Source organism: Lissotriton vulgaris, chromosome 4_1, assembly GCF_964263255.1.
Source record: "Lissotriton vulgaris chromosome 4_1, aLisVul1.2, whole genome shotgun sequence".
NCBI lineage: Eukaryota > Metazoa > Chordata > Amphibia > Caudata > Salamandridae > Lissotriton > Lissotriton vulgaris.
In genome coordinates this window covers 2,139,172,065-2,139,186,483 of record NC_141691.1, presented here as the reverse complement: position 1 = coordinate 2,139,186,483, position 14,419 = coordinate 2,139,172,065, and the positions used below count along the sequence as shown (strand labels likewise).

The 14,419-nt window shown below is 45.8% G+C and overlaps 1 pseudogene across 1 annotated transcript in view; it reads right to left on the bottom strand.

The window, feature by feature from the left end:
- LOC147725244 (nicotinamide N-methyltransferase-like) overlaps positions 1–14,419 on the bottom strand; it is a 95,014-nt pseudogene that overhangs the window by 52,024 nt on the left and 28,571 nt on the right. The window contains exon 2 of the transcript XR_015310133.1: positions 8,796–9,003. The product of XR_015310133.1 is annotated as a nicotinamide N-methyltransferase-like (transcript). The remainder of the gene's footprint in view (positions 1–8,795; positions 9,004–14,419) is intronic.

Genomic DNA, 14,419 nt, shown 5'->3' with positions numbered 1-14,419 from the left:
GGTTTTTGCAACATTAGGACAGGGGCCAATATTTGAGCATGCACTTACTCCAGGAACAGTAACCCAGGTCCCTGAAATCAGAGACATTGAGCGCTGCGGGAAAGTGGGGCATTCGTGGTGTGGGGGTTAGTCCTCACCATGTAATGCTGTCACTATACCCCCAAGATGTAAATCCTGAGCTCTGTCCTGGGAGTGTGGCAAAGAACAGTCAGGCTTTACTTGAGGAACCTGTGTTAATTATTTCAGAGATCCAATATGGACGATAAGTAATTGACATGACTCGGAAAAAATCTGCAAAATTAAATCACAACAGAACTGGCATTTAAACATTGCATTGTAGTCTATGGAGATAAATCACTAGTTGCAAATCAGCACTTAGAAAGTGAGTTGCATGGAACCCTTTTGGGATTAAAGTAGTGCAGTCCTTAATACCAGATCACAACAGTCAGTTCACTTCTACCTGGTCTGTGAGGTTTGGGTGCAGAGTTGTCCAGGCTGTCAGTGGTGCTGAATGAGACTTGGGCTGGATCTGGTTTTACCATTTACACCACGGTGCTGACAAAGGAATGTAAAATCTCAGCAGGGGCTGGGTTGCAGATGTAGGGTGCAGGCCGCATAGTGTGCCCTGCCCTTGAAGCGATCAGTGTGAGGGTCAGTTACCAGATTGGCATCCAGCAAGACTGGGCAGCAGTAAAAGATGCAGAAATCCTTCTGGAACTTTTCAGGGTCTGAAACTTGGAGACAGACAGGACAATAACTCTGAGAAGAAATGGGACCACCTGGTATTTGTTGATCCCGGGGCAGGCCTGATGGATAGTAAAACCTCTGATCCTGCCCGCAATTTTACCCGCAGTTTGCTCGGGACTAGTGCCACCAGTCCAGGGGAGTTTGAGAAATACTTCTGGCTTCCACAAGGGTCCCTCTGGTCAAGAGTGACGAGTTTAAGCCAAGGAGGAGGGTTGTTCATGCTGTTCCAAGGCTATTGCCTCAGGGGCAGAGTACCCCTCTTTTGCCTTGGTGCAGTGGACAAAGCCCAGTTGTCTGTAATGCAGAGTTCCTTCAGGCCCTTCTAAGTAGTTAGTCAATCAAAACTGATATTCTGGTGTCAGGGGTGTCCCTTAAATCCTGGATTTAGGGCAGTTAGGGGTTTGGAGACTAATGGTCAATAAGCAGCTACACCTAATCTGTCCCTGAGGCGACCACATCGAATAGGACAGGTTGCTGTTAGCTACCCAGAACCCCCTATTCTGACATCCTATTATGGCCTATATCAAACATTAGTGCACAGGCTGAGCGGCTCACCCTAGAGGTCTTGTTGCAAGTTTGGAACATTATGTGGCTTGTATGGGAGGCCTTACAATGCAATATTATTATAACACACATGACAGGATCCTTAGATTCAACAGCAATATTCCTTCAATCAATCAATCATATACTTTGTAGAGCACACCACTCACCCGTGAGGGTCTCAGGCACTGGGGTGGGGAATGCTGCTACTGCTCAATCAGCCAGGTCTTGAGGAGTTTTCTGAAGGGTCAGCAGGTCCCGGGTCTGCCGCAGGCGGATGGGGAGGGTATTGCAGGTCTTGACGGCGAGGTGGGAGAACGATCTGCTGCTAGAGGTCGCTCTTCGGAAGTGGGGGACTGTGGCGAGGGCAAGGTCGGCGGAGCGGAGCTGGCGGATGGGGGTGTAGAAGCTGAGTCATCTGTTGAGGTACATTGGTCCGGTGTTGTGGAGTGCCTTGTGTGGGTGGGTGAGGAGCTTTAAGGTTATCCTCTTGTTGACTGGGAGCCAGTGCAGGTAACTCAGGTGGGGTGTGATGTGGCTGCAGCTAGGGAAGTCGAGGATCAGGCGTGCAGAGGCATTCTGGATGAGTAGGAGTCATCTCAGGAGTTTGGCCGAGGCTCCTGCATAGAGGGTGTTTCCCTAGTCCAACCTGCTGCTGACGAGGTCCTGGGTGACCATTCTTCTTGTTTCAGTGGGGATCCACTTGTAGATCCTGCGGAGTATGCAGAGGGTGTTGAAGCAGGAGGAGGAGACGGCGTTGACTTGTTAAGTCATGGAGAGAGTAGAGTCGAGGACGATCCCAAAGTTGCGTGTGTGGTCGGTGGGTGTTAGGGCGGTTCCCAGTTCGGTCATCCACCAGGAGTCATCCCAGGCGGAAGGGGTGGATCTGAGGATGAGGACCTCCGTCTTGTCCGAGTTCAACTTCAGCTGGCTGTTCCTCATCCATTCAGCGACGGCCTTCATTCCTTTGTAAAGGTTGGTTTTGGCGGTGTGGGGGTGCTTGGTGTGAGAGAGGATCAGCGGGGTGTCATCGGCGTAGGAGATGATGTTGAGGTCATGCCAACGGGCGATGTGGGCGAGCGGTGCCATGTAGATGTTGAACAGAGTAGAGCTGAGGGATGAACCCTGGGGTACGCCGCAGATGATCTCTGTGGCTTTGGAGCAGAAGGGGGGAGGCGGACACTCAGTGTTCTGCAGGAGAGGAAGGAGATGGTCCAATCCAGGGCCTTCTTTTGGATCCCGGCTTTGTGGAGGCGTGTTCGTAGTGTGTGATGACAGACTGTGTCGAAGATGGCTGACAGGTCCAGGAGGATGAGGTCCGCTGTTTCTCTGTTATCCAGCAGGGTCTTAATGTCATTGGTGGTGGTGATGAGGGCAGTTTTGGTGCTGTAGTTGCTTTGGAACCTGGACTAGGACAGGTCCAGGATGCTGTTCTCCTTGAGGTGGTACAAAAGGGGGTGGTGTTCTCCTCGAGGTAGCAGGTCAGTTGCTTGTTGACGGTCTTCTTGATGACCTTTGCCGGGAACAGGAGCAGGGAGATGGGCCAGAAGTTCTTGAGGTCCTTTTAGAGTAAGGTGTTGATCTTGGCGTGCTTCCAGCTCTCCGGGAAGGTTGCTGTCTCAAAGGAGGTGTTGACGAATTTCCTGAGATCGGGTGCGCTGGCTTTGTTGAAGATGTGGTGTGGGCATGGGTCTGACGGAGATCCGAAGTGGATGGTGCTCATGATCATGATGGTGTCGTCGTCGTTGTTGTTGGTCCAGGTGAGCAGACGGTTGGTGCGGATGGTGGTTGTGGGGGCAGGGGTCTCGGTGGTTTTTGGGGCAGTCGTGGCGTTGAAGCTTTCGTGGATGTCTGCGATCTTGTGGTGGAATAAGGTGGCAAACGAGTTGCACAGGTCTTGCGAGGGTGGGACGTCATTGAAGTTGGAGCTGGGGTTGAAGAGCTCTTTGCTGTTGTGCACATTGTTGCCCAGGCGGTCTTTGAAGGAGGCCCATTTGGCGGATCTGATGAGGTGATGGTGTCTGCGGGTGCCGTTCTTGTGGGCTGCGTGGCTATCTAGTGTGCATTCACAGAGCCAGATGTTCTCCAGTTTTCGGCATGTTTGCTTGGAGGTCCCGAGGTCTTCAGTGAACCAGCTGGCTTTCTTGTTGGTGTGACTCTTGGAGGGTTTCTTGTTCAGGGCGAGAGTGTTGGCGCAGTCATTGGTCCACTGTCTGAGGTTGCAGGGGCGGTGTCGGGGTCGGTGGGTTCGGCGGGTGGGTTCTGGGCAAGGGTGGTGGTTAGCTGGTCTTCGGTGAATTTGCTCCAGCAGCAGCGAGGCATCTGTTGGGTGCGGTGGTGCGTGGTGGGTTTCTTGAAGGTGAAGTGGATGTAGCGATGGTCCGTCCAGTTGAGTTCGGTGGTGTGGTTGATGGAGACGTGGGGGCTTGCGGAGAAGATGGGTCAAGCGTGTGACCAGCAGAGTGGGTGGGTGTTGTGACGAGCTGCCTGAGTCCGAGGTTGGCTAGGTTGTCGATCAGGGTGGTGGAATTGGTGTTGTTGTTGTTCTCGAGGTGGAAGTTTAGGTCCCCCGCGGAGGATGTAGTCCATGGAGGCGAGGGCGTGTGTGCTGATGAAGTCGGCGATGGAGTCGCTGAACTGTGGTCGGGGTCCGGGGGGCCTGTAGATGAGGGTGTTTTTGGGGTTGGTGTGGATCTGCAAGTGCAGGTGTTTGGCGGTGCGGAGGGTGTCGTCGGTGTTGGTCAAAACTCTGAGAGTGTTCCTGTGGACATGGGCGATTCCTCCTCCTGCATCGTTGGTGCGGTCCCTGTGAGTGATCTTGTTGTCTTCCGGGACGGCTATGGCTATGTCGGATGCCGAGGCGGTGTTCAGCCAGATCTCCGTCATGAAGGCGACATCTGGGGAGGTTGAGTTGAGTAGGTCCCAGAGTTCAACAGCGTGTTTGCAGGCAGACTCGGAGTTGAGAAGGATGCATCTGAGGTGGTTGGGTTCTTTCCTGGTCGACAGCATGGCGGGGCAGATGCTTGTGAAGCTGCAGTTCCGGCAGGTGAAAGCTCCGTGGGTGCCCTTTGGGCGGCCAGGAAGCAGGTGTGTGATCGTCCGGTGTTGAGTGCGTGGAGGGTTCTGGCATTCTAGCAGTGTCAGGCGTCGTGGCGTTCGCTGGGACCAGGGTGCCTGGCGCTGGGCGTGGTCCAGGGGCAGACGGGTGCAGACGGACTTGCCTTAGGCACGCCTTTGGTGCACCAGCAGCGCGGCCGCTGCGCGCCCTCCACATGAGGTGATGTGGGAGGGAGGAGCAGCTGTGAGGCGGGAGCGTGGCGGCAAATGGGATTGCAGGGTTCAGGGACGCAGCTGCGGGAAAAATGGGAAGGGGCCGAGGGAAGACTGGGCACAGGAAGGAAAAACAAACTTAGGCAAGAAAACAAGTACAGGGACAGAGGAATAAAAACAAGTTTGGGCAAGAAAGCAAGTACAGGCACAGAGGAATAAAAACAAGTCTGGGCAAGAAAGCAAGTACAGTCACAGAAGATTAAAAAGAAGTCTGAGCAAGAAAGCAAGTTAGGCAGAGGGGAAAAATACAAGATTTAGGTAAAAACAATGCAGGCAGAGCTGTGCAGCAGCGATGGGAGCAACCTGCCTGCGAGCAGGGCCAGAGGTCGCAGTGCTGATCGTATGGCAAAGAGCATTCAGGCCTTATTGGAGGAGTATGTGTAAAGCATTTTTCAGTACCATTATGGTGCACAAGTAATTGTAATAACTCAAACAACACCTTGACACCAGTTCAGAAAAGCATATTGCATTTCTATATAAATAAAGGCATCAAAATAAACTCGATGTATTTCATCTAACCAGAGTTATACATTTTCAAGGTGTTCACAAATAAATGCAATAATTACTTTTCATATATTTACCATGGCAGTGAATGGAGCTAAAACCTTAAGCACGTTATGACCGTTGAACATTCAACATTAAGGAATGGAGAAATGCTGGTGGGTGGACAATACTGTTAAAAGCATTTACCACAGCGGTCAAAGAAGGAAAGACAATTGTTAGTGGAACAAACACTTACCAGTACTGTCAATGGAGAAAAGCTCACATGTGACACTACGAGGCTTGCACCACAAATTCAAATGAGCCTTCTTGTGGTTAAGGTTCTGTGGGGTTCACTGATAAAATTATCACCTCCTAAAATATTGTGGTACAATATCTGGACATAAATATCAAAGTCAACGCAAAGCAGTGGGAATGGCTCACAAGTTTCCTGCACAGCATGGACTGAAAAGTCCATGCCATGCAGGAACATTTGTGCATGCACACAGGGGGTCACATGTTATGCACTCCTGTCTGCATGCACACGCGAAGGAGGCTCAGAGGGTCCTGAAAGGTTCCCTTTGTTTCTTCTCTGCAAGGGTTGACATGGAGGAGAAACCTCCATGTCTCCCTGGCGGAGAGGAAATTGTAATATGTTTGATGAGACCGCTACAATCCGCTAAAGCCCCGCCCCTCCCTGTACCACTCTGCAAACGCTCCTCCTGGCACATTCTAAGTTGGGGGATTAAAGCACCTAGAATCCCGAGGGTCCCTGGGGGCCAACTAGCGGACAAGGTACCTCCAGTAAGCCCCACACAGTGGGATTGCTGAGAGGTGGTCCAAGGCCATGCCCCTGTTTACACTACTCTGCAAACACACCTCTTGGTGCAATTCTAGTGGGTCAATGAGGTCCTCTTGTGTCCTGAGGACCTCAAGACTAGGGTGGACTTCATCCCCCGAGCAGCAGTGCACCAAGACCTGCATTTGCAAAGTGGTGTAAAAATGGGCATGACCATAGGCACTCTCAGCAAACCAACTGTAAGGGGCTTATTGGAGGTAACAGCAGGGCTAGTTGGCCCCCAGGGGCCCCCAGGACAAAAGGGGACTTCATCCCCCAACCAAGAGCGTGCCAGGAGGCGTGTCTGTAGAGTGGTGGAGTAAGGGGGCATGACCTGTGTCCACTTTTCAGAAATCCCACTGTGTGAGACTTACTGGAGGTAAGAGGTAGGCTAGTTGGCCCCAAACTACCTTCAGCAGCAAAGGGGACTTCAATGCCCATCCAAGAACGTGCCAGGGAGTGAGTTTGCAGAGTGGTGGGCAAAGGGGGCGTGACCTGCTAAAGGAACTTAGCAAACCTGCTTTGTGGGACTTACTGGAGATATTAGGAGGGATAGTTGGCCCCCAAGGATGTCCTTTGGGGCCAACTACCACTCTTGTTACCTTCTGTAAGCCCCACACAGTGGGATTGCTAAGTCAATGGAGGAGGCAACGCCCCCTTTCTCCACCACTCTGCAAACGAGCCTCCTGGCAGACTACGGGATGGGGGATGAAGTCCACTTTACTCCTGAGGAATTTTGGGGGATAAAAAGCCCTACTGGTACCTCCTGTAAGTCCTACACAGTGGAATTCCTAGGCATTGGTCAGAGGCCCAGCACCCTTTCTCCACCACTCTGCAAACGCGACTACTGGTTAAAGAAGCATTTGCTTTGTAATAGGTTTCGCATTTGCAAGAGTTAGACCTATTGGTATTGTAAATGTAAAAGTGTTTTAATAATGTTTCTTGGAGTGGAGTGGATGTAGATTGTGTGTTGTGGAATTATGCAGTTTTTTGTGAAGCGAAATTATGTCGATAGAAAGTATGTGGTATTTAGTGTGTAGGAATTATATGGAGTGGGATTATGTGTTATGGAGAATAATTGTGTGGTATGATAGTCTGTGTTGTGGAGTGGTAACTTCAGATTTAGTCTTCCTCATTTTCATGGAAGCTCAACTATGAACTCAATAAGACAAAAATAAAGGAACCACTGAGAAGCACTTCTGGACCTAGTCAGAGGTATGAGCAGGGCCACTGGAATTATGTGATTGACTGCACAAACTTTTGCAAAATTATACATTTACTGCATTTGCCATATGATCCATCATCTGCTGCATAATCTGCAGATATGAACAAAAATAGATTACTTCTAGCTCATAAAGCTCAAACCTTACCAAAAATGCAGCAACAAGTGTTACAGCGAGGTGGAAGACCCTGTGCAAAAATAGAATGATCACCTGTTACTTATTGCTAAACGTGGGTATTAAATTGGTACTCATGGTGAGTAAACCACTCTTGCTTCTTTCTGCGCCTCTGTTGCTTATTTCTGCATTTCTGTTGCTTCTTTCTGCAAACCTCAACCCTATTTCACACCACTCTTCCCTCTTTTTGTACTCCTCTTCCCTCTTTCTGCACCTCTCTTGTTTCTTTCTGCACCCTTGGTGCCTCTCTTAACATCTCTGTTGCTTCTTTCTGCATTTTTCTTCCTTCTTTCTGAACCCCTCCTTCCCCTTTCTGTGCCTCTCTTGCCTCTTTGTGCACCTCCTCTACCTTTTTCTGTACTGCTCTTGCTTCTTTTTGCACATCTGTTGGTTCTTTCCGCACTGATCTTGCATCTTTTTGCATCTCTGTCGATTCCTTTTCCACTAATCTTTCTTCTTTCTTCACCTCACTTGCCTCTTTCTGCACTTCTCTTGCTTCTTTCTACACCTCACTTACTGCTTTCAGCAATTCTCCTGCCAGTCAGTCAGTTACCACCAGTACCACTGAGCAAATGTTGGGGGCACAGGATGACTTTGCAACAAGGCCTCTTGGTGCACCTCTGTTCGTTCTTTCTGCCTATCTCTTGCTTCTTTCTATACCTCTCTTCATCTTTCTGGACTCCTGTTGCCTCTTTCTGCATTGCTCTTGCTTATTTCTGTGCCTTTCTTCCTCTTTCTGCATATGTCCTACCTATATAGGAATAGTTAGAAATTAGCATTTAAAAATCCTTAGAAATTCACGGAAAAAAACGTAGGTTTCAGGGATGTTATAGTTATCGATTAGCATTTAAAAACCTGTTGAAATTCATTGAAAAACACATAGGATTCAGGGACTTTATAGTTAGAAATTAGCATTTAAAGAACCTTTGAAATTCACTAAAAAAAATAGGTTTCAGGGACTTTTTAGTTAATTAGACATTTCAGTCGTACAAAACCAGAGAAATGTGGCTGTTAAAGTTAGTTGAGGTAACTATAACTCACGCCCCCGCAATGCACTGCTGATGACCTCACATATTACATTACTCATGACATGGTCAGTGACATCACTGATGATATCTCAAATGATAACACTGATGACATCAGCCAAGCACACACACCTGCTCAGAGACATGATACTCTTGCAGGTGATTGTGAGCATTACAAATACACACCACATAACATAATCCATCACATCTTCCAGGTGAGGTCTCTGGCTCAGTAAAAATATCTAAAAAAGAGTCAAGCAAACTGTAAGAAGAGATTTAGTCAATGTTTGATGTTTTAAAGCTTATCTTAGGTATTATGAAGGTTCGGATTTAAGACAATTTTTCAGTCTAACAGCTCTAATGTTCTTTATGAAACTTTTATTAAGACTTTATGTGAAAGCAAAGTTGGATAAATTGAATATGCAGTTGAAAACTTACCCACTGCCTATAAGGGCAATAAAGTTTTTTTAAATATCAGTAATATCAAAGCAACCAGGCTCGTTCTTCATCCACATCTGAACCTCCTCAATGGCTTTATCACTGGGACAGGCAAAGTAGGCATCTGTGAAATGGTCACTGGCAGTGACAGCCCAATGAAAAAAAGGGGCGAGGGAGATTTCAAGTAGAGTGCCTCTCCGTACATGACCTGTTTATAGAAAAAATCACACAAGTAAATCTGCACACTATAAGATGAGACAAATGACTTCAATATTATCAAATGAGTGTTCATGCATCTGCAGCGCCCTCATCATTAGGAGGAGCTACGCGTCATATGTAGCAGTTGATGGAGCAGATTTCATCAGGAGTCAGGCATTGCTTATTTTTGTGCTTCAGACAGACTGCATTTAAATTGATACACACATTTTGGTGCAAGTGAAAACACATGGCACAGGAAAATATGAAAATGAGGACTAGTCAGTCCGAAATGCTTGTGCTGAATTAACATGTGTTTTTGCAGCATAGAGAAAAACCTGTGATTTAAGTGACCTTTTTAGCTTTGAAGATTAATAGAATGTGTTCTCTCTTCCCAACTCATCCCTTGCAATCTATTCCTGTCTTAATCGACTTTGGCTTGTTGCATATTTTGACAAACATATTCAGTTTATAACACCTCTTTTTATAATGTGTGTGAATTAAGGATGCACCAAACTCTACACATGGGCTAAATGCTATTTTGTATGAAAAGCTATCTAAAACATTAAAGCATGAGTATGTATTAACTGTGTGCTTTTTTAAAATTTACGCTAATAATAATAATGCTATGTTGTACATTGCGCATTTAGCATGTTATACATAAATAGAAAAGCTGCTTGAAATTATTAGCATTTGCTAGGGAAAAAAATACAAGAGTATTAGTATGTAGTTGGTAAACATAATGGGGCTATTTACCTGAAATTAATACTCTTTTGTGTTTGTTTTGTTTTTTGGGCCTAAGATTAAATGGCTGCCTGTGAATCCAGCAAGGCATTGCCTTGCGTTAAAGAGAAGAGAGCATGCGCAGATTGTGCCAGCCTGCCTCAAGACACGAAGGAGTCAAGGTCACTGTGAACTGTACATTTTTGTGATTGTGCCAATGTACCAGTGTTAAGTAAAGTATCCTTCCTGCTGCGATGTGACTGGAAGGAGGAAATTATAATGAAACATTTTTCCCAGTAAATGTTGCTGAGCATATAAATGTATTATTCATTTGATGCTTCTTTTGTTAAAACTGGTATGCTCTAGAATTTTTAATGAGTCAGGATGGTGAGACCTCATGTCATCGCGACTGACCAATCAGTAATAAGCTTTTGTGAATATGAAACATTTTTGTGTAGTCTGCCAAGAATTAGAGTATAAATAATGACCTCTTTTGAGGCGTGGTTGGCTTCTTGGCTCATTTGTCTTTTTAGGTTCATTAGGCTTTAGGCTCCTGAGCTTCAGGGGCCGTGTGAGCTCTCGAGAGACGGAACAGATTAGAACAGACTTCATGTGGGTTAGGTACGAGAAACGTCATGAGAGGAGATTGCTGAGGGTGGAGATTTCTTTCTCATATTTCTTTTAGAGAGGTCCTTGTCCTTGCACGTCATATTTTTGGCACAGCTGGCCACATTCCTTTAAAGTCTTGGGAAGGCAGGGGCACTTTCCAGGAGCAGCTTCTGTCAGATTGGAGCGGGAGAGAGACAGATTGAACATCAATAGAGCAGAAAGTGCAACTGATTAGGATCGAATTAGATGCTAATCTTTAAATTTATGCTTTGACTAATTAATTAGGTCTGAAAGATTTATTTGTCTTGTGCATTTATTTCTCTTTATGGGAGATTTTTGCAAACTATTTAATTATTGATTAGCCTTGCAAAACTCCTTTTCTTAGAAACTCTTTAAGAGTTTTAACTGACATTTTGCGCCACATTTTCTTTTCTGCATGTGCTGCTTATATGCAGACTGTAATATTTTCTGTATTAATGCTATTTTTCTTGTTTTCCAAATTCTGTAACCTGATTGACATTTACTAATGAATAAAGGGTCAGAGAAAAACTGAACTTTTGACTAGAAAATTAAAGCCTTAAAAATTCTCAACAACTCTCTTCATTTGGCTTAAATAAATATTGGATTTTTGACTGTTCATGTTTAGGCAAAGACTCCTGAAGGTAATACATGGTGTCAAGTGCCCAACACCTTTTCAGCGTTAAATATAGGTAGCGTGAGATTTTGCATTTAGAAATTAGCTCTGCAAAAAAGTCATCTTGACTCCCTCTGAATAGAACCTTCACAGGAGGGTACAGGAGGGCAGTTGAATAGGTTACCTTCAAGTGGATTAGAAACCTATACATATGGAATACTAAGATAAACACAACAGAAGATACCTCTAAGGTAATTGAGAGGATGCTATAGAGGTTTAGATGTGTGACAGCCACTTGTGGGAGTTAATAGGGAATATAATAAACCTGAAAGACTTAGCGACAAATTATGAGTTTGGCGGTCTAATAGACTGCCAAACCCAAGGTGGCGGTGAGGCAACCACGGCATTGGTGGTCTGATTGCCCTATACATGTTTGGTGGTCAGAACGCCATGGGACACTGACAAAAGCTGGGGAACTGTGATCCCTGCATCACCGCCAAGCATATTACGAGTTTCATCACTACCACAGTTTTCATGGCAGTGAGCCCACCATGAAAAGTGTGACATTGAGGCAACAAAGGGACCCCACAGGGCCCCCTATTTCCTTAAGGCCAGGGAATCCACGAAGGGAGGCACACGGTGTGCTCCAGTGTGTGCACGTACCCCCTGTTCTTGTTTGGCATGGATTTCACAGTCCATGCCGTGCAGAACATGGGCTTTGGCACTCCCACAGTGCTCACATATGAGCCTTTGCACAGTACTGCCGTGGGACCGCTGTAGAGAAAACTCCTAATACTGCAGGTGGTCAAGTTTGGTGGTGTGGCAGCTGGGCAGTGATGTGGTGGCCCGCTCCCACACTGCCAAACCTGTAATCAGGCCCTTACTCAATATCTTTGACAGTCTGCAATATAATATCCCAAAAGTCTCATCTTGTCAGGCATCTTTGGATCATAATAAAAGAAAATAAGATGCTAATAAACTAATTGCAAGAGGTAGTTTGTTAGGGAAACAAATGTGAGGGATAAAAACATACACAATTTCAAGCAAGTCCCTAGTGAATAACCTAGAAGGTGAGGATTCGTTTTCATATTGACACAAACTTGCCACCATGGAGAAAACGTTTATGCCCCTCTCCTCCAAAAGAAATCCTTGACTTTTCATTTTGCACCCTTCCCCATCCATTTGTCAGTGCCAACACGTATCTAGCACTTGTTTGAGACCACAACCTGAAGGGTAAATGCTGAAACTGGTCCCACATGGTGAGGGGATCCACAAAACCATTTATCCAGAAGGAAGGAGTCTGATCTTGTGGCATCCAGGTGGGATTTAGGGAAGGTGTTGGGAGCCTCTTCTGTGCTGTTTGGGTGTATCCCTTCCTGTACAAAACCAATCAGGCCTGTAATGTAGGCACCCATGGGCCATGGTGCAAGATGCCTGCTTGGGTGCTGGGCAGCCGACAGTGCACCAGCACTACAAGGTAATGGATACGCCCCATTTCTTAGTCGATAGTGGATATGGATAATTTTTGTGGTTTCCCTTTCATTCAATGCAACATAATACAGCACACACACTATATTTACTGCCCTGCCCCCAAATTTAAATTTTTGCCAAAGTTTGACAATTAACCTAAGAAGGCCAGGCACATCTCAGTGGTGATTTTACCCTGTTCATGTTGTTTATAGTTTATTCAAACTATAGTCTACTATCCCACTGCTGTCTGAGGGCTGCAGACAAATTGTACTCACTGCTTGTATTGGCTCTTTGATCAATTATTAGAACTCCTCAAAGCTAGGAATCACCATAAACATGCTCTATAGAATTTAGGTCACTGAAAACCAGGCCCCAGGTTTAGTCCCACATTTTAGCTCCGTTCATTGTAAAGGACATGCATTTTACTGTATTTATTTGTCTAGGAGGACCTACTTTAAGCTGAGATGCCTGGGACATGAATGCTTCTTTGGCGCTGCTCCTGCATTTTGTAGAACAACCTGTTCGATGATTCACAGGTTTTGTAAAACCTCACTGAGCAGGAGATTCTTCTCAGTGACAGCATCTATCCTCCCCTTTGACTTGAAATGTATCTTCTCCCATTACACTCTTAGAAACAAATCTCAAAATCTCAGTTTTTCTGCTGAACCTTCTTCCCTGTCTTTGCTCCTTCTCACTGTGGGAAATGAATGTTCTTTATGAAACCACAATAACAGAACATAACAAGGAGCTGAGAAATATATTGGAGGAACCTTGCAGCTCACATTTCTGTCTAACAGGACCTCCCACTCTCACCCAGAAATGATTTCCAGTTTGTGTCAGTTAGAAAAAGGGTACTATGTAATTGAGTGCTCCAAACATTTATGCACCAAACATATTAACTGGGTGGTAATAATATTATCATGCATGTACGGAATTAATCAAAATGTTAGTAGGTGGCTTTGTTTACCTGAAGTAAGATAATCAAACTATAACCAATGTATTAGCTCATGCTAAATGTGCTCACTCAGTTGCATTTTTTCTTTTAACTTTGGCCTGATCATGACCGGGGACATGCTCTTCTCGAAATCCCAGATGCTGTATTCACCGACTCTGAAATTCCTTATTGACATACCCTTAAAGTAACTACACAATGACGTTTTGCATTAGCTCTGGATCTTTCCTATGAATACATTAGAATTGGATGACCATCGGAGAACGTATTCCTGCTGACTCACGAACAGAGGACTCTGCCCTTGGAATTTGGGCACCTCAATGTCTTTGGAACATATGAGGTTCTGCGATTTCAGATTTCGTCCCGTATCTAGCTGCCATTTTGTGTCCTGTCGCCATTTTGTGTGGCCCTCACTCAGGCGGCACGGCGAACGCAATGCTTTTGCTTTTCCAGCTGCTACGTGTCCTTTCAGTTAAAAAGTAACTCTATTGTCCTTGTTCATGAAACCCGATGTCAGGGTATGGCCGAGTTCGCTAATCCATGTCTGGTTCGATTGATCCCTATCTCAGCCGACTATTTGCCCTCTCCTTCTCTTCTCTTATACTATCCTATCCGACTGGCCTTCGCTATTCTCTCCTTGTATGCTCCTATTACACAACTATCCTTCATACAGTGGGACGGTGACTTAACTGTGACCATGAGATGCAATTCTTCTTGGGGGACTGATGGACTTTGATGGATCTGAAATATTGACATTAGGGGTACACCATAGTCCTTTGCCTCCCCTTTTTCCTTCTACTGTGATTCACACTCTACAACAATACTTTGTATGAATGGATATTGGAATTGATCACTCTCAGGGAAAGGGGGAGAAAAGAGGGGGAAAAAATATTTGTTTTTTGACGTGTTCCTCTATCATAGGGAAGTACTCTATGCTCTGCCCTTTGCATTCGACTCATTCGCTGTATTCACTATAATATCTGTAATATCCAGGACGTAGAGTGGATGTTGTAACACTCATACGTTACGTGGTCTGAATAA